At 37.8% G+C, this 19,227-nt stretch overlaps 1 protein-coding gene across 6 annotated transcripts in view; it reads left to right on the forward strand.

Annotated features, from left to right (window-relative positions):
* The window catches only part of Pde9 (phosphodiesterase 9), a 191,068-nt gene that overhangs the window by 62,312 nt on the left and 109,529 nt on the right, over positions 1 to 19,227 (forward strand). For 5 of the 6 annotated variants that reach the window (XM_067351562.1, XM_012369106.2, XM_012369105.2 and 2 more), the window contains one exon: positions 606 to 644. The exons of the other annotated variant lie outside the window; for it this stretch is intronic. The gene's annotated coding sequence lies outside the window, so the exon portion shown is untranslated. The remainder of the gene's footprint in view (positions 1 to 605; positions 645 to 19,227) is intronic. 6 annotated transcript variants of the gene reach the window in all.

Consider the following 19,227-nt stretch of genomic DNA (forward strand, 5'->3'; position numbering starts at 1 on the left):
ATAAAGAATCGACACTGCTTTGAAATTCAATACTTTAACATTTAATTTAACAAAAGTTGATATAAGTGATTTTCGTATAACGACTTCAACGTTTTACAAGTTCCGATATTCGACAATACTTCCGATAGGCTCTCTATCGTCGGGTCGGACAAATAAGTCGCAAAAAGAAAGAAATTAAGTAGAGAGCCTATCGGAAGTATTGTCGAATATCGGAACTTGTAAAACGTTGAAGTCGTTATACGAAAATCACTTATATCAACTTTTGATAAATTAAATGTTAAAGTATTGAATTTCAAAGCAGTGTCGATTCTTTATTAACATAAACTGTCGTTGCTGACAAAACATTAACTTGTGCCGGTATTATTCCTTAATTGTAATAAATAAGGTCAGAGATAGGACGCGACCGTCTTATCATTCGAAAAAGTCGTTGCCGAACATTGATTTTTATCATCGTTTATTTGAATATTACAGACTGTCGGTAAATTTCTTACAACTCGTTATCTTTTATTTTTGCAAAAAGTAAAAGTTTAATGTGCGTAATAATTATTTTTTAAATAATAATTTTAGACGCTGCTATAATTTAAATGTTTTTTTGCATGTTACAGATCAACTTGTGAACAACTCCGCTGCTGCGCATCGTACTGGTGAGTCTATTTAATTTGTTTTATTTTAATAACCTTTGGAAATTATGGAATATATTTATTTTTTCACATTTTTCTATCTGAGATATTTCTCAAAAGATATGCAAGATCGTCAAGAGCGATTGTGTTACGTGTATGATTAAATTTTTTTAAATACAAGTAAAATATTTGGAATCCAGAAGTAGAAAAGATATCTAATAGTAAAGAATGTTTTATGTTCGTTTTTACTTGATAAATGCAGCAGTAATTATTCGATGACATTCTTATAAGCCTTTTTTTACTTTAACGATTAATTATCTACAAAAGTCTCGTTAATTTTCAATGCACTTTTTAAACTTGATTTTATTTTATATTTGTCTAATGTTATATGCTCTGATATATCATAAGAAAATATAAAATGACAAGAAATATAAATAATATATACATAAATTGCTCACGGCTGTTCTCTTTGTCCGTTGTATCGACAAACGGCTTTGTTACCGTTACTGCCATTTATTATATTATCTCTTGCTTGAAACTGCCAGCAACAGATATTCGCGACACGTAATTCCGCGCTGACAATGAGAGAGAGAGAGAGAGAGTAAATAAGATGTATGAAAAACTAGTGTAGAAATATTGAATAGGTAATTAATCATTTATTCATGTATTCATCATTTATCTATGTATTATCATTTATCTACCTATTTATAACCTGTGGCAGTCATTCTCTTAATGACTGCCATAATCTTGCTATAATATAGCAACAAAATGTCTCACAACTTGCGAATTACAAATATCGAGATCTAAAGTAAAGCAGGAATTGATTATAAATGGTAAAAAATTGCGCAACTTTTCTTTCCTGTATTGATTTCCATGTGTACAGCGATTTTATAGAACGCAATTCTCGCGAATACGGCAGAGAGATAAAAATATTTGAATAAATCTCTATTTTATTTTTAATCTTACATTTTATATCGAACTAAATGATCGTTGAAATGTAAGCTTCAAAGTTTACACAGTAAAAAGAGATGCAATATATTGAAGGGAATCAATCTATTTTTCTGTTAAATTTGCCAATCTGATATTCGTGCATTGGATGCATTTGATTGATACTAATTTAGACGCGCTAAATTTTAATAGTAATTACTGAATTACATGAATAAAATAATATTTAATTAGAATACTAATTTATGATTAATCTGTGACGCTTTCGCAGATATTTTGATCGGCGATTAACGATTTAACTTATTATTTATAATTGTAAGCGATACATTTGCATTTATCCGGTTAAAAAATCTAAACATATATAAATATTATATTATATATAATACGAGATTTCGCGCGGTAAAATAGGCCGTTTGTATATCGGAGCGTCTTAAGATAAATCTCGTTGATCGCGTGAAATGTTCCTCTTTTCTGCTTCGGCGAATATGGTAAGCCCGGGTTAATCGACGTCGTCAACGACCATTAGTCGCGAGCATATAGCGATCTGGTCGGATTCCAAGAGAGTGTCGGAGGCGCCGGTTTTATTGTCTCCCGATGGCTTGGCCCACGCTTGAGCCACGCGGCGCTTAATCGGCGTGCCTTGGCCGCCGTCGCTGCTCAACCAGACTCGACAAACGGAGGTCCGCGACAGACCTTCTTTATTTTTGTTTCTTATTTGTCTTCCTTTTTTATCCCTTTCTTGCCGAGGTAGCAAGTGAATAAAGGCGGCGTGAGATAGTTCGTTGGAGAATTTCCAAGTATTAGCGCAAAATCAGAGTAGTGGTAGTATTATTTAATCCCTTAGCGTCTATTATCTTGCGATTTAATGACATAATCTATCTATCGTTTTGAACGAATTACTCATTTGTGGCCTTCATTCGAATCTGCTGATATCATTAAATGTGATATATTTATGTGACAATCAACTAGGAAAAATAGATTCTAGATTTTTTGCGCCGTCTCTGATGTGATAATTGCGATGTAGGATCAAATAACAAATAACAAAATATATCTCCAGTTGCCTATGTGATATTGGTGGCAGACTCGCATTCCATGCGTAGATGAAGGTCAATAATTTCTGTTCCGAGGAGGCTAATTACGAATTATGCACGCCTGCGAAAGTATCGCGGAAGCTCGGTTATCGAACGGCTGGATCGGGCGTGGAGGAGCGAGCTGGCGGGATTCTAGAGCTCGGTAACTGGCAGGTACGAAAACGAAATTGACGTCGTTTAAAGATATAATGCAAACCCGTGCGAATCTGTCGCTATTATCGAATAAGCCTTGGTCGTTGCATGCGATCGGAAAATGCGCGTGGAGCTTCAATATCTTGCTTTTTTTAGATAAATTTCAGCAACTCGTCTGCCACCTGTAAGCGTCAGCGCGAAGTCGTCCGCATTTATGAAAGTATCATATTACATGTAGTTTTGTTTATGGGTGCATTTCGTAATTAACGAAATTATGTAGGTGTGCAGTTGGAAATTTGAAACCAATAAACATCGCTAACCAAATATTTCGACAATAATATCGATGTATCTAAATGTTAAACAATAATTCTCATTAATGAAGTATTATTGAAGATATTACATTCGTGGTATTTTTAAATAATTTTCATGATATGTCTTATTTATAATTTTTTAAAAAGCAACGTTTGGTTAAAATCAGGACTTCGAGAATTTTAAGAATATTATATTATTTCAAAAGAGTAGTTACTTTTTGAATACCAAGGCACCAATTCAAATCAAATCATATTAATTACTAATAATATTTTTTGAAACTTGTTAATATTATCTTGATTTTAAAAATCAATCACTTTTGATGGAGAGCAAAATTTAGTAGCCACATTACAGTTGTCAAGTTTTATTCAATAAAAGTATAAAAAAATAAACATTTTTGTCTTGAAAGAATACCAAAGTCAGTCGTGACAGCAGTATCGATTGTGCGAAGACCCCATTAGGCTCGAACTATTTCTTCACGTCGGCGAAGAAAACAATTCCGCCAACTATTTCACTATTTCCCATCTGACTCGGCCATGCCGAACGATCGCACGCGATATCGTCGGTCACTCTGCGCAACATGCGAGTGAAAAGCGCGAGGTAGGCACTAATCGTAGCCAAACGAGGGTCTCCGCAAGTTAAGCGGGCACCCACGCCCACGTGACATGCACGGGGGGGCACGTGTGCGTGGCCCGCGCCACATTTATAACCCATCTTTATCGGTCGTGGCGTGTCTTTAAGGGACTGCTAAAAGCTGCGGGCGGTTTCGCAAAGGAAAAAAAAAAAACGACACGCAACTCTCTCTCTGACCGAGAACGTCATCGACCACTACGCGCTCGGCGCACGATCGCATCCGTCATTTTTTCGAATGTGCGAGACTGAATATAAGCGCGCAGAAAAATTTGAATATTAATTCATTCAGCAATTGATTTATTACAAAATATATGATAATATGAAATAAAAATAAATAACAAAATATAAAATAAATGGAACAATGTTGAATGCAAGTTTACGTGTAATATAAAGTTCTCTTTTATCTTGTCTATACGCTTTCGTGATTTTTTACGGATAACAAAGATAAATTATAATAATCCTTGAGTAATTTTCCTGTTTTTTTGACTTTAAAGTAGCTCGCATTTGGAAAGTCCCATTATTCAGGGGATAAAAGATAAGAATTCTTATCATTTAAAAGCCAAAGTCACTCGGTTAAAAGTGTCTCACGAAAATATGAGATGCATCGTTTACATGTGATAAAAGAAAACGCAAGATTTACACGTTTACACAACAACGTTAACACAAATATAATTGTTTTGTAGAATAAAATCGCAGCTACTGAATGCGCTTCTATTTAATAAGGAGATAAATTTTCATAAATTTCCGCCGAGTTTCTCCGAAAAGCGCGTAAACTCGCTTCAATCTTGGCCGTTCCCCATTATGAGCGTTATCGTGCGCCGTGTGGTTCATGAATTTTAATCGGTGTTATATCTGAAAAGCGTGTTTCGACGGACTCGCTTTACCTCGCCTCATTTCATCTACGAGCGACTCGTTCGAACGCAGTACACTTTGCTATAAGATAGTGTATCCGCTTGAAAGTCAAAACCGGGTTTACCGTAAGATAAAGAGCTGTTGCATCATATATACGGTGTCTCCCGTATGCGAAGCATCTAATAGGACAAGCAATAATGAGTACGAATGTGTTGTCTCGTCGCTGTGATATTACAACATCGTGTTCTGTTCGAACGAACTATTTCGCAATTTTCTCTAAGAAATACCATCGGAAAATTTTATTTCTCTTATATTATGGCAATTGTGAAAATGCATTTATCAAATTTTCTATTAGCAAGTATAGGATTTTTAGTTACTCTTTTATTGCATCTATTTTATTTAATCGTAAAATTGCCACAGTGCAACTGAAGTAAATTTATTTTATATTCTATTTGCACTGTTTAAAATTGATGAAGATCTAATTAGTAATTATTTCAAGACATATGTTGAATATTTTGAAAATCCCTTGAAAATAAAAATAGACATATGTCCTAAAAGATACCTAATTATGAGATCTTTTTTGATTAACTTAAAGTCGAATAAAAATTTAATTTTTACATCTTTATAATTTTTAATATAAAATTTTTTAAATTTTTAATATAACATCTTAGAGAGAGACAGCGTTATTTATTTGTATTTATGGTATGGTAATTAATTTACGCAAGATTATTTTAATTCGCTTATAACTCGATAGGAAAGTTTTCTTTGAAACACGTTTATCGAAATAATTTTTTCATTTCTAAATCCTCATCGGAATTCCACGGTTTGTAGATGTAGTTTTTCAACATCCCGTCTGAAAGCCGTTCAATTTGTGGCCAATGCGATTTCGTGGCCGGTTTCTTCGAGGTCGCGAGTGCGCTTTAAGGCCGCAAGCATAAGTCGGCGCGTAGCCATCGGCTAGCGGCAGGTCAATAAGCCTCACTCTTAGCCAGATAAAACGCCCTTTTCTCTCGCTTTTACATACTCTGTTCCGTGTGAAACGGCGCAGTGCGACTTTAACCCCAGGAATATACAAGCTGCTCCTTTCGTTCTCAGTCTCGTATAACACAAAGTCGCTTTATATCTCATTATTGTATCGTGAACAATATTCTATTTACTCGAATTATATTGATAAATTATGCTTTAGTTATTATCTATGATCTCAATGCAAATAAAATTAAGTAAAAATTCTCATTTGAAGCTTGAAGAATTTGACAAGCTGTAAATTACAGTTTTCTGAGTCAAGCCTTTGTTTTTAAAACTTGATTAAAACAGTCTATCAAATTTTTGCTGAAAAATAATTATACGAAAAATAATTTTTTTGCTTTAATGTTTTTTTACTGTTTGTTATTATGTTCATTGCGAATTGTACTGATGAATTATGCTTTAGTCGTTGATTATGACGTAAATAAAATAAAATTGAATTTCTCATTTAAAGCTTTAAGAATTTGACAAACGGTAAATTACAGCTTTTTACATGTCAAACATTCGTTTTTAAAACCAGAGTTATGCGATCTATCAAATTTTCGCTCTGAAAAACTGTATATTAAGAAAACAATTATTTTCTGCATCGCATGGCAAATCTAACATAGAATTCTACCCCGAAATTCTACGTATAAATTCGCGAGCACAGACTAACCGAACGATAAGTGAAAATCGAACTCACGCAAATCATAACAGTTTCAATTATTGCTTTGAGCGGTCCATTAGAAAGACGCGAGGGGAACTTTATCGACGCGGAACGAGAAATGCGCTGTAACTCCGGGACCTCCTGACGCGGTCCAGCTCGTCTCCACTTCTCGATCTCCCGCGTTCTTTTCCGTTCTTCCCTCCCGTCCTTCGGCCGTCCGTCTAACACTTCTTCCTCGGCTTCGTCATTCCTACCGTGGATTCGACGGTGTGTTTGTGTCACCCACACGAGGATGCGACTCCTCGCTCGCGGGCACGGATCCCCGAGCCGTCTCAGTCAGAGCTGAAGTCTGCAAAGCAGGTGCGCCGGATGCATTCTGTGCATTCCACCGGGCTCTCGTCCTCATCCAGCATCACACGTCGGCCTCTGTGTCCCACCTCCTGCGCGCGTGTCCTTCCTCCCTCTCTTCTCTCGCTGCCCTCGCAATGTGTTGCGCCTCGTCCTTCCTTTCTTCCACTCTCTCGTCTCTTTCTCTTATTTCGGAGCACGCTGCAACTGGGCTTTTTCCATGAAGACCTACGGTTTCCTCCGAACAGCCATTGCTGGCAATCGTCCCTCTTCGATGCTGCTGATGATCGCAATCTCGCGAGCGAAACGTAACACCGAACGATTCCACGAATCGCATCGCGTCCGCTATTCGCTCGTCGCAAGCTTTTTACGCCCGATAACGTGCTCGTGACGTGTTGTTAATTTTTAAGGCTGCCAACAGATAGTAGTAGATATCGCTTGAGGAACGAACGAACGCGATGAGGATATTTACGATATCTTGAAGTTATCGATTTTGACGTTACGGTTATAATGTGAGCTGATATTTGAAAGTGATATGTTATCTGCGGGATATCTTCATTAAACACGCACCTTGAAGTAATGTGGCAATAATGTGGCAATAGATGCAAGCTGTTGCACGAGATAAGCGAGATCTGCGAGATAATGAATGAACTAGTCATTCACACATTATTACATCATAACTCGAACAGGTACAAGTAGTTTTGAAAATATTTGTAAGATTGGCACGCACTGTATCTCTTTGTTTAATGATAATATTGAAACGGTAGTACTTACAAGACATCAAGTATTTTTTCAATTTAAACTTTCATTGTAATCTATTATACATCAAGTCTTGATTTTTAAGGTCTGCTTTAGAAATCTATAATTTGCGACAGAATTCAAGATGGAAATCTATAGAATATATTCAAAGAATCGAAATACATAGATAAATAACTTGTCCAAAATTCGCTATCCGGTAGACCTCTATTAATCATTCTTCTTTTTTTTTTTTAACAAAGGAAAGAAAAATATAGAGTAATTTGAATTAAATATAGAATAATTTCCAATTTTTAGTACGTTTTTATATTTGATTACAACTTTGAAAAACTGTGCAAAATTAAGCGTTTTAAAGGAATTTGATCGCTTTAGCATAATAACATTTAATGATATTTAATAATATTTCATTGTCAGAAGATTACTTTGTAAAAGAACCTTTCTCTACAACTGAAAATTTCAGTACACGACATTTCGTATGCAACGACTCAACAATGGGGAATTATTATTTTCCACCTGCTCGCGACAGGTTCCGAAAGTAACTCGCTCCATAGCAGTCACGCGCGTTTCAGTAACAATTAGCCGAGAGTCGGGACTGCGGATCTGAAGGACGGGGCATTAGCATATAGGTATAGAAGTGCACACGGACGGGAATTACTCGCTCGGAGCGCTGTATTTGCCCCGACCGCCGCGACGGTTGGATCGTCCGCAAACTCGTCGCCCAGCGCATTTCTGGAGCAAACGGAGAAGCGGTGGCCCGAGGCTGTTCTGAGTGACCAAACATGGCTTAGTCGCGAGCTCTGCGAGCTACGAGCGACGGTGAATAGCATTCCATACGGAGTCGCGGGTTCGCGATGGCCACGGTAAACGCGATAAGCCGCTTCACCGGAATCATTGTTGGAATTAAGGTGGACTACGTTGAGTGGAAACTGACTATTCTCTAAGAGAATATTGTATTTGTAATGTATGACTGTAATTCAATTGTGGGACACGTCGTCACGAATTTGTAATCTTTAACGTAATCTGCCTCTTTCTATATGTAAGATTACATGCTTTGACATTCTGTAAAATGTGTAGAAAAGGATTAATTGATACTCTTGTCAAATTATCAGCGCTGTTTTACGTTCCAATTAAAAATGCGTCAAATGTATTAGGCGGATTTTGGAGCTACACTTTGTACGGTCTTTTTATGAGGAGGATATTTTACATTTACGGATGACATTGATAAGTTAAATTGATTAATTAATCAATTAATTGAAATTTTAAATAAATTTATACACCGAGGATTTAAATATTGTAATCGCGATTCTTCGCGTTTTATATACGAATAATTGTTTCTGTGAATAGCTACGAATAATTTGCATAATTGATTCTTAAAAACATTTTAACTTGTTGGTTAGTCACATTCTGAGAGTCGTGATAGGAATCATCGCGTTTGTATTGATTACTGCTTTGCGTGGCATATATATTCTTTTGCCATATATATTCTCTTCTGATACTCAAACGGTTAAACAGGTTTTATATTAGATTCCTTCATACGTTAATGAACGTAATAACAGTGAAAGGTTGTATTTGAAAAATCAACAAATAACTGTTCGAAAAGATGCTCAAATTTCCTAACATTTATCAATATAATCAGTAATTTTATAAATTTGCAAGAAATTTTTTACAAAATTGCTGAATTAAATAAATTAATGTCTTTAAAAGTGGAAATTTAATATCCTCAAAATGAGTAAAATACGCTGTAAAAACATTTATAAATGCATGTTTTCGGAAAGATTATCCTTTCGAGCGAATAACTTTCGCAAATTAAAAGAGATTTCAAAAATCCAGCTGCAAATGCATACCGGGACAAACATCTCATATATTTAATAACCAAAATACTTCTGTACAGTGATTTAATAACGTCGGCAAAATTTATTTTAAGAGTCGTCGACAGCATTGCGAAATTAATAACGTTGCAACTCGGGACAGAGACGTCGCTTTGCGTCGGAAGCCTCATAATCGTCCGAAGATGCCCGCCGGTCAGCGTCAGATTCCAATTATTCTAGTTCAATCTCGCTTCCTTTTCCGGTCGGATAGTTAGTCTATGTAAGGAGGAAAAGGATCCGCGGAATCTTCCGCTCGTTCGGAACGTGCCACGTTCTGTGCCATGTCCTTATCTAGCGACCGGCGCATCACGCCGACTCTCGCAAACCTCACGTTCTGTACATCGCCTCGTAATTATAGTCGACAGAAGTAATTGCTCTCAGGAACTGGGAAGCAGTTTGAGTTCTGCGTATCGAAGCAAGAGTAAACTCGTGGTGAACTCGCTCGCTCGCTCTGCAAACGTCTGAATCTGCGCGCGTGTGCGTGCGCGACGTGTAATCATGCACGAAGATGTGACTGATGCACGCTCGCGGCGCGTGCATTTCCATAACACATTTCCGAAAGCGTTCTGTTGCCGTCGTCGCCGGCGTCGTGAGATTTGCGCGCAAGCTTTGCTCCGATCCCTTAATCGAAAGCCGATAAACCACGCACTCGATAAACGTCGGTTAATTAATTCCGTGATTTTCGCAATTTGGTTTTAATCGGTGTTTCCTAGTGTTTCTTTTAGCGTACGAATGTCGCTTGGAATTACCAGCAAGTTGGAAATATAAAAATTTTACATGAATTTGACGAATTGTTAGCAGCTAGTCGGAATATGTGCAGTGTTTTTTTAAGTACGTCCTGAAGTAGAGAGCGAAAGAAGTTGAAATATTGTCGGCTATGTATTACGGAAACGTAAAAAATCGAGAAACACGACATAACGAATAATTAAAATGTTTTGTATATTTAATTTTATAATTAAATTTGATTTTTTAAATTAATGTATAATTTTATACTTTGTATAATTATAAATATTTAGTTATAATTTTGTTTAAGTTTGTAATTATTTACATTTTTATTTACAATATTTTTTAAATTTATAATTTTTTATTGACAAATTTATTTATTTTTTGTTTAGAAAACAGAATTTCATAATTTATGTATAATTGTGCATTATTTCTGAATTATCTTATATATAATTGCACAGACGAAAAATCTCATGCTACATTTATTTGTGAGAATCTTACCTTCTTTTTTTATAGGTGTTGTGTTATAGGTTTGTTTCTTTTTATATCGGATGATTGTCTCGAGATTTGCAAGTTACTCGTAAATATGTACGCGGCGTTGTATGTAACTCTTTAGTCTACGCAGATCTGCTTTATTTCAATTTTAATGTTCTTTCCGTCGCTTTCTTCTGACATGTTCTAATTTGTGACGTTTCTTCATTTGCTTGCAAAACGCGAAACTAGCGGGCGCGAATTTATGACGCGGTGTCACGGTACTATGACGAGCTGTACAATAGAAAGTTTCAGCACCACGTGCTCACCTACTTACAGAGAGCATGATGGATATATATAATAAACTTAACGTACGTGTATATAGTACGTAATATACGTGCGTTAAATGCAATAAACGTACATATAACACGCGCGATACATTCTCGCGGTAGGCACAACGCGCGTATATAATATATGCGCGATAAATAAATGGAGAAAATTTTATATGAAAACTTACGCTACGTGCGGCAGTAGCCGCGGATGGAGGAATTATAAAAATTTTTACTATGTTTTTTTACATAATGGCTATAGCATTTAAGCTTATAGTTTCTCTTATGGTCCGCGACTACTGCCGTATCATAGTAATTTTGATATAAAATTTTGTCCGTGTATATTCAGATTTCTATTAAATATTCTACAATATATATGTATGTATAAAAGGCCTGCATATGTAATAAGCGTAATATATGCGTAAATAAACGCGCATAATAGATTCACGATACGCGATATGCATATGCATCGAGTCGCTCGCAGCCCTAAGAATAGAGCCCTTCGATTTTCTTCGGTTATTCTAGCACCTACCCTCGTACGGCCGTGTTATACGGGGTGTTCTTAAGTGCACGTAGAGTGAAGTTACGTGTAGTGGCTTTGTATTACAGACATGTGGGTGTGAGAAGCCGAGGAAAACGATTTGGAAGTCTGAATTATTAAAATCTTCCGCAAATTCGGTTTCACGATCGTGCGCGATTCGATTGTTTCGTCGAAACATTAATGTTCGTGACAGCTTTCCTTCGATTTATGGCGATAATACTTTCGATGGAAATTTCCATACATTTTTCTTGAACTCGTATCAAGGATTATAAGAAAATTGCTCGATGGGGAGACACGATAGTTCTAAAATAACAAGAGCGAGGGAGCGACGATGGAACGTCGGAACGATGGACGATGGACGAGATAGGTGCTTCTCTCTACTTAGACTCAAGGACGGTTCTAAAAAATTCCCAGAAGTGTCTCCGCACATGTTGTCAGAGAAAATAAAAAGTTCAAAATTCCGGAATATATACAAACATCATAGATATCAGAACTGAAATGTGCACTGCCTTAAAATAAACATTATTTTTATCGCAATAAACTTTCGTGTGTGTAGCTTATATTTTTTTTTTTTTTAAATAAAATATCTTGATTTTAAAAGAAATAAAATATTAACTTACTTACTTTTCACTTACGTTTTTCCGCTTAAAACTGATGTCATTAAAACGTTCGTTATCTCAGCAGAAAAAGATTCTTTAACATAAAGACCTATGAATTTATATTTTAAATAGGCACGTAAATTTATACATGTAGTCCTTCGCATATCTCATATAAGTATTACATTTTTATATTCTTAAGCGTAATTTTATATTCTTGATGTAATTTATATACTTCAGTCAGCAAGAGACCACTGCTACTTCATCATTTTTCTCGTGTTGTACGTTTGAAACAAATTTAAGTCGCGTACAGATAGCGAGAAGGATATCTGCGTATTCAATCCACAGGTAGCGGTCGAAATAAGGACACATGGACGCGTCGCCTATCTTTGTATGCGCTTAGCCGCGGCCATTAATAACGCTTAATCTCTTGCGGAAAAAAGGATCCGTTTTCCGAAAGAGGGGGGCCTATTATCAGCCGCTCGCGGGGCCTGCCTCGCATAATTCGGTTTAGGCCCGCATTAGGGCCGACGTTTATCCGACTTCGCGACGCTCGTAAAAACGCGCGGAATTTACGAGCGTTATACTGGCCCTTTCCCTCCACGTCCCTCCTCTCGCTCGTTTCTATTCTTCTCCTCCTCCCCTCTCTACACCCTTTCCATCTCACCTTCTTCTTTCTCTCCCCGTTTTTCTCGTCTTTTTCTGGCCGTTTGTGAAAATTACTCGGAGGTACGAGGGGGCATAGTAATGGTCGCGACATGCAATCACGCGACCTCTTTTGGTGTCACTCACTGTACGTCAGCCTCTTTTTCTCTTTCTCTCTCTCTCTCTCCCTCTCTCCCTCTCTTTTTCTCCTCCATGCGTTTAACGAGTATATAACGAGTGTCTTTTTATGGAAAATAACGCGCCACGGTCATTACGCGTCGTCATATGAGCCACTTATTACAGGAATAGTCGAAAGCCCCGCTTCGCGGATCTCTTATCGCGGTTGTTCATAAAACTCGTGTACCTCTGTATCTCAGCGAGATTGAAAATTAAATGCAAAAAGCGTTTCGTCCTCGTAATGGAAGAAACAATTTAGCGCGCAGCTTGTTTGTTGCTATTCCGCGCAATTAATATCTTTCGCGTTGAAACGGAAAATCGGAGTCTTAATTCCCGCGTGTGCAAAGCGCTCGCAATCGCATCGGCAAATAACCGGTGATAACTGATAAGGTTTCGCCGTTCCGAGTGTCGGAACTTGCAGATGTCTCGATAAAATCTCAACGTTTATCCGAGTGTGCGTTTGGGAGCGAGTGCGCAAAGCGCAATCGGCAATAATTTCTGCCACTTGTTGCGACGGAAAATTAGATTTGCACTCTCCCCCGCCTTCGTGAATGTCGGACGACGCGATAAAAAGGGATTAAGTCCGCGCGCGAGGAATTCTCTTTATTTCCCCAGAATTTATTCCTCTGCGCACGCGGTGTTTAAATTCAGCAAGTGATCTTATTGTGGTTGTAACGTCTCTTTTTACGGCGTGCAACATCGAGTCCTCTCGCTCTTTGAAGAGAAATAAAGGATCCATGAAGCTGAACCGATCAATTATTGTGTTTTTTTTTTCTTCTTCGCGGATCGTGAAAATCTTGAGAATAGCGCCGGGGAAAGGCCCAATGATACATTCAGATGCTGACACGAAGCGGGTCCGACGCGTAATTTGCCACCTGAATTACGCGAAACGCTTTTGAGAGTTTACGTGAAACGTGGAGCGACCAGCATGCGAGGCGTTTAGGCTGATTGCCCGGGGTTATTGCTTAGATAATGCGCTCGTACGCATAACATTGCCGCCACCGCCGTCGCCGCCGCCGCCACCGCGCTTAATCGTGGTCATTGAGGCATTGTTTGCGGATAGCCGCTATCATCACGTCCGACGGTTTCGCCTCGCGGCCACCGCGCCGTTGGCCTACGGCCATTTTGCATTCGATAACGACACTCGGAGCGAGCTCGAGGCGGACCTGAATTTACGGAGCGCGCGCGCGATAACGGCGACCGTTTTTATGGCCCGCATGTACGTACGAAACGTTGGCGTTTGCATAAAAAAAAGGGAAGGAAAAAATTACGTCATCAAAGCGGAAAATGTCGGCAGAAACAAACGGGCGTCGCTCCCGCGATTATACTCGCTGCACGTTAATTTTTTATATGCGCCGGGTTTTCGAAATTTTTGAAAAATATTTTTGCAGATTTTTACAAGTAGATGCGACGCACATTTGGATCGCGAGCTTGACGCCAAATGTAATTCCGGATTTTATTTATCGAACATGAGATGGAAACCGAAGAGTTATATTTAATGCTAAATACATTACGAAAATGCGGAGCGGCATGCATGCAAGTTTAATAATATCAGGCGAATTAAATATGTAATGCGAAACGCAAACCTAAATACTCTATATTTGCCAAGTTTTTCAAAATTGCTGCGAAAATTAATCGAGGACATGTTGCGCAGCAAAACGCAACTTAAACGGTAAATTATTCAGTGCAAATAACCGGCTTGTTATAAAATTCTGTAATCTGTATTATGAATAACTGTGCGTTACAAGTTTCGCAATGGAAGTAATTTGGAATGAACCGCCCTGGCGCGTGTTTCGGATACGCGTGTCAGTTTTCTTGAGGGGGAGAACGCGACGGGGGCGGAAACTAACCTGAGATCCGGCGAGTCGATAGGCACGGCCTAGTGCGGTGTTCGAGTTATTGATCATCGCCGCATCCGATGCACCCCTGCCTTGCTGCAGGTGAACCCGACTCGTCGCCCTGCATTACGACCGGCGCCGGAGTTGCGCCGCGACCCCGGGATTTTTTTCGCCAACGCGGATATACGAACCGTACGCGTTTTTTTTACGATCTGTTTTACAGTCTCTCGTTTTACCTTACTCCGCTGTGGCAATTTTTATTTTTCCCCTCGGCGTGAAAAATACGTTTTTATTCACCGAAGGGAAATGAGACGGCGGGCAGGCTCCGGTATAGGAACTGCGTCGAACGAGGTGTGAAATCCTCTGCGTTTCGCGTAGCATCTCGTGACGGATGTAGGGCAAAATGCATACATAATTTATACGGAGTATCCCGCGTGTCTTTTTAATGACAGATTTTCTGACTAATTTTCAGTCAATTTTTCCGCAGCAAAGATGTCGAGTAACGAGGCTTCCGCCATCATTTATCATACTTTTCCAATTTTCATATCGTATATCTTTTTAGCTAATATAAGCACGTTTAAGTTGAATTCTTTTTAAATCATCTTTAAATTGAAATTTTATTAAAATTCATTTGAAATTAATTGAAGAACAGTGGCACTGTTATTTTATATTTTGGAAACTATTAATGCCTTAATATTTTTATTCAGGACAAATTGACTTTAAATTGATCAGCGAATCTGTAATTGAAAGAGTACCCGTAAGTTTTGGGACATTCTTATAAGATGAGAAATATATATATATATATATTATGTAAATTATATATACGAGGTGCGATCCCCCCCCCAAAAGTAACACATACATTTTTTCCGTAATTAATTTTTGCTTGTGGTTTTAATTTTATATATTTTGTGGTTGTAATTTTGCACCACGCAAATAATAATATAATATATAGGTTATTTAAAAGGAATTATATTTAAATCGTATAAGGTAATTAAAATAAACGCGGTTCATCAATCTTTAACCGGCTTTGCACACTTGCACAGACACGAGCACGATGACACTTGATGTCACACGAAAGGGTGCTTTAACGTTCGGTCGTTCTCGTCGCGAGAGTCGCTTAGTCCAGTCGATTTGCTTGCGTTTTGACGCACGTACAACAGGCTGTGTCGTACGAAATGAAAAATGCAAAAGCCGTGTGGAGCGCAACAAACGTCGCCGTGTGTACAGTAAGCTGCGTTTCAAATGTTGATCTTTACTAGTACAGCATCGGGGTTTCTGCAAAAATAATATGAACGTTGTGCGCGCGTTTACATGTCAAAAGAGTTACATTAAATGAAATTCAGCTGCTAAGGAAAAACAATTTACTGAATTTAATAAAAATAATTTGCATTGTAGCCGCAAAATAATGTAATTGTATTTTTTGACAGAGAACTATAAATTATAATTGAATTATTACGTAATTATAAATTAACAATTAATTATCGCTTTGTTTAAATGAGCTTACGATTTGCTGGCATCTCTTGTATTTTTAGAATTAACATTCTCTTTATAGCACGCTTTGTACTAGAGTTATTATTAATCCCTAATTACAAATTTGAATAATGTTTACTCGATGCTCGGTAATGCACAACGTTATTCTAGTTCAACAAAGGACTGTATTATCTAACAACAGCGTTTAACGGTTCATTTGCATTTACCCTATTTTCACACGCGATTCTGTCGCGCGCATACATACGGCCGCTTGCGTTTGAATTTCTAAATGTTTCTCAGCACATGGCATTCCACAGAAGTGGATACCGCCATCGGCAAGTGTCTGTCGGTGTGTGGCTTTCGGATTCGCGCGAAATATGCCGGTCTGTATTGATCCAGCTCGCGGTACGGTGGACACTCCGTGCACATTCCGCCGTTGCGGCTCTCATCGATCCGTTGTCTTTCTCTCCCCGGGTCTCCCCGCCTTCCCGCATTTTCGTTCTTCGTCGCGCCGATGCCGGGGCCGCTTAAGGCGCGCTTAATGAGTGGACGATAATTGAAATTTATTTTCCCGCGGAACGATAAGCGCCGGCGACGCCGCGCCGTGCGTGCGAACGAGCGGAGCGACCGAGTTCGTGCGCCTCCCTCGTCGAAAACTCTCGACTTTCTTCCTTCTGCAATTTCCGCGATATCATAGTGTCGTTCGTTTTCGCCTCGTGTCCGCGCCGATCGTTGGATCGTATTTGCGCCAACGGAATCTTATTACGTATCTCGGACGAGTGACGATGACTACGAGCTGCTGCGAGCTGCCGGTAGATCTCGATCGCATAAATCAGGATTTTTCGAGTCGTGAAACTACTCGGTCACATTTTTCATATATTCGAGATACGATATCGAAATACATATAAGTAGAATTTTGAAAAAAATACTGATTCTCAGAATTCTTAAATTTTTTCGCATTTGACGTTCTGTTTGACACATATGCGTTTCGATTGGACATTTTATATTTTTAAACGTTATTTCGTATTATTTTGTATATCTGGCGTGACTCTTCTCTTTGTTAAAAGTATTTTTATATTTAAAAATACTATAATTTTTGCCATGGCAAAAACTTTTTATAATACCGAAGTTGATATCATTGTGAACGCTTGCTATTTCTGCGTTTTAATATTGTTTCGGCTTGTTTGTCGTTATAAAACGGCGTAAATGTAGTTTTACGTCGATCTGAGCAACAGATATATCTGTCATGTGCACGTGGCTATCGAGTTTTCTGCGAAAATGGCAACGGTTAAGTATATATTTGTTGAGATTGATATGGTTTTAATAATTCAAGCAAAAGAAATGTGTATCTACGTTAGTTTTTCTTCTCTGACGTCGCGATATTTCTTTCGCCGCAGTTTTCTGAATTAAGTAACAGAGATCTGACAAATGAAGGAAGAAATGATGCGGTGTATGCGCTTAAATCACAATAAATAATAACGAGAATTAATTTAATTCAATTACAAATAGATTGCAAATAGAAATTAGAGATTGCACAATCACGATTGTGAATTACAAATGATACTTATGTATTCATTCGTGCGTACACGTTCTAAACAAGCAAATTAATTGCTATAACAAATGTAAATATTGAAATTCAAATTGTGCGTATATAATCAAATATATATACAACGCACTCGATAAGTTGCATTTATCAAATACGGCAGATTAAACCGGTGTAAATTAGACCCTTGAGTGTGCAAACGTTGAAATGTTTTTCCGATAAATATCCGGCACTGTCAATATAGCGCTCGGCATGCGATTATCACGCATCTAATGATCCATTAAATTTTGATACGGACGATTCGAATCGCTTCTGGCCGGATAGAGATTTGATATTGTTAGACAAGTTATTTATTAGAATGATTAGCGGCGCGCGATTTATAATAATAGATAATATGCAACAATGGATTAATAACAGAGTGTGCATTCTCTTGTTATATCATAGTTTTCGTAGGATGTAAAATTCCATTCTAATTAGAATTCTGCTTTCATTATTCTGCTGTAATAATGTATAGAAGCAAATGATACAATTTTATTATACAAAATAAAAATAATGTAATATTGAATGTATTATGTAACCTTTCTCAGCTCTTTTTTTTATAATCTTGAAAGAGCTGTGAACTGAACGAGAAAGGAACACTTTTTTTTTTTAACTAAAATTATCAAATAAATTGTATGTAATGATAGATTTAATTGGCAAGTCACTTTATTCTGCAGAGGTTTATTAAGATTCAATTATACGTTACAAAATGTCGTGATTGACGAACATTGCAAATGAGTTTCCTAATATTCTCGCTCATCGCTACGCATCTCGTAATCAATAAAGAAATTACTTTTGCGTTTTCTGAAGCATTTTTTGTTTCACTCGACTGCAAATCGATGCAGAGGCGGATGAAAGATACGACGACAAAACGACAACCCCGGGGAAAAATGTCACGGTAGCTAAATATATCGCGTGGCTCGAACAGGAACTCGAAACGAGAAAGTGCGCCACGTTCGTTTCCGTCGAGAGCAGAAATGATATATCCCATTTGTGTTTCTTTCTTTTCTAAACAAGACATTTCCTTTTCGTGAATTGAAGCGGACAAGTTAAAATTGATTTTTATTTATCTCGTAGACAAGCTTATCAAAAAATGCAGAGAATATTCTTAAACGTCGTGAAAAAGGTGATTAAATAGCAGGTTAATAGCACTGCGTATTACGCGAACGCTTTTAAGCTCCTTCGATTGGCGTAGCCTTCGAGACTTGGCTTTCAAGATTGAAACAGCCGGTGAGGGGATCAAATTATCGATATTGCGATGGAAACGGAGCTTATTGCTTCCACGTAGGCGAAGCAAGGCGTTCATAGGATGCTTCGCGAAGTTTCCGTTTGATATGGCTAATTACTTGCCTCGTCCTCGGATGCTAACGAGTTATCTTTAGCACTTTTGTTTCGCGCGTAAACTTCATTGCTTTTGCACTACTTCCACGTGCAATATTAACGAGAATTGCTATGCGGCAGGAAACTTAAGAATATTCCCACGATACTCTTTCACTAGCTTTTCCAACACTTGTTGACAGTATTCTATATAAATCTAATCCAAAGATGTACAAGAAAAAAGCATTATGTTAAATTGAACCCTTAAAATTGAAAAAATTTGAGATTAGAATATTATATTTTATAACACATGAA

This window comes from Linepithema humile, chromosome 3 (assembly GCF_040581485.1).
Source record: "Linepithema humile isolate Giens D197 chromosome 3, Lhum_UNIL_v1.0, whole genome shotgun sequence".
Classification (NCBI taxonomy): domain Eukaryota; kingdom Metazoa; phylum Arthropoda; class Insecta; order Hymenoptera; family Formicidae; genus Linepithema; species Linepithema humile.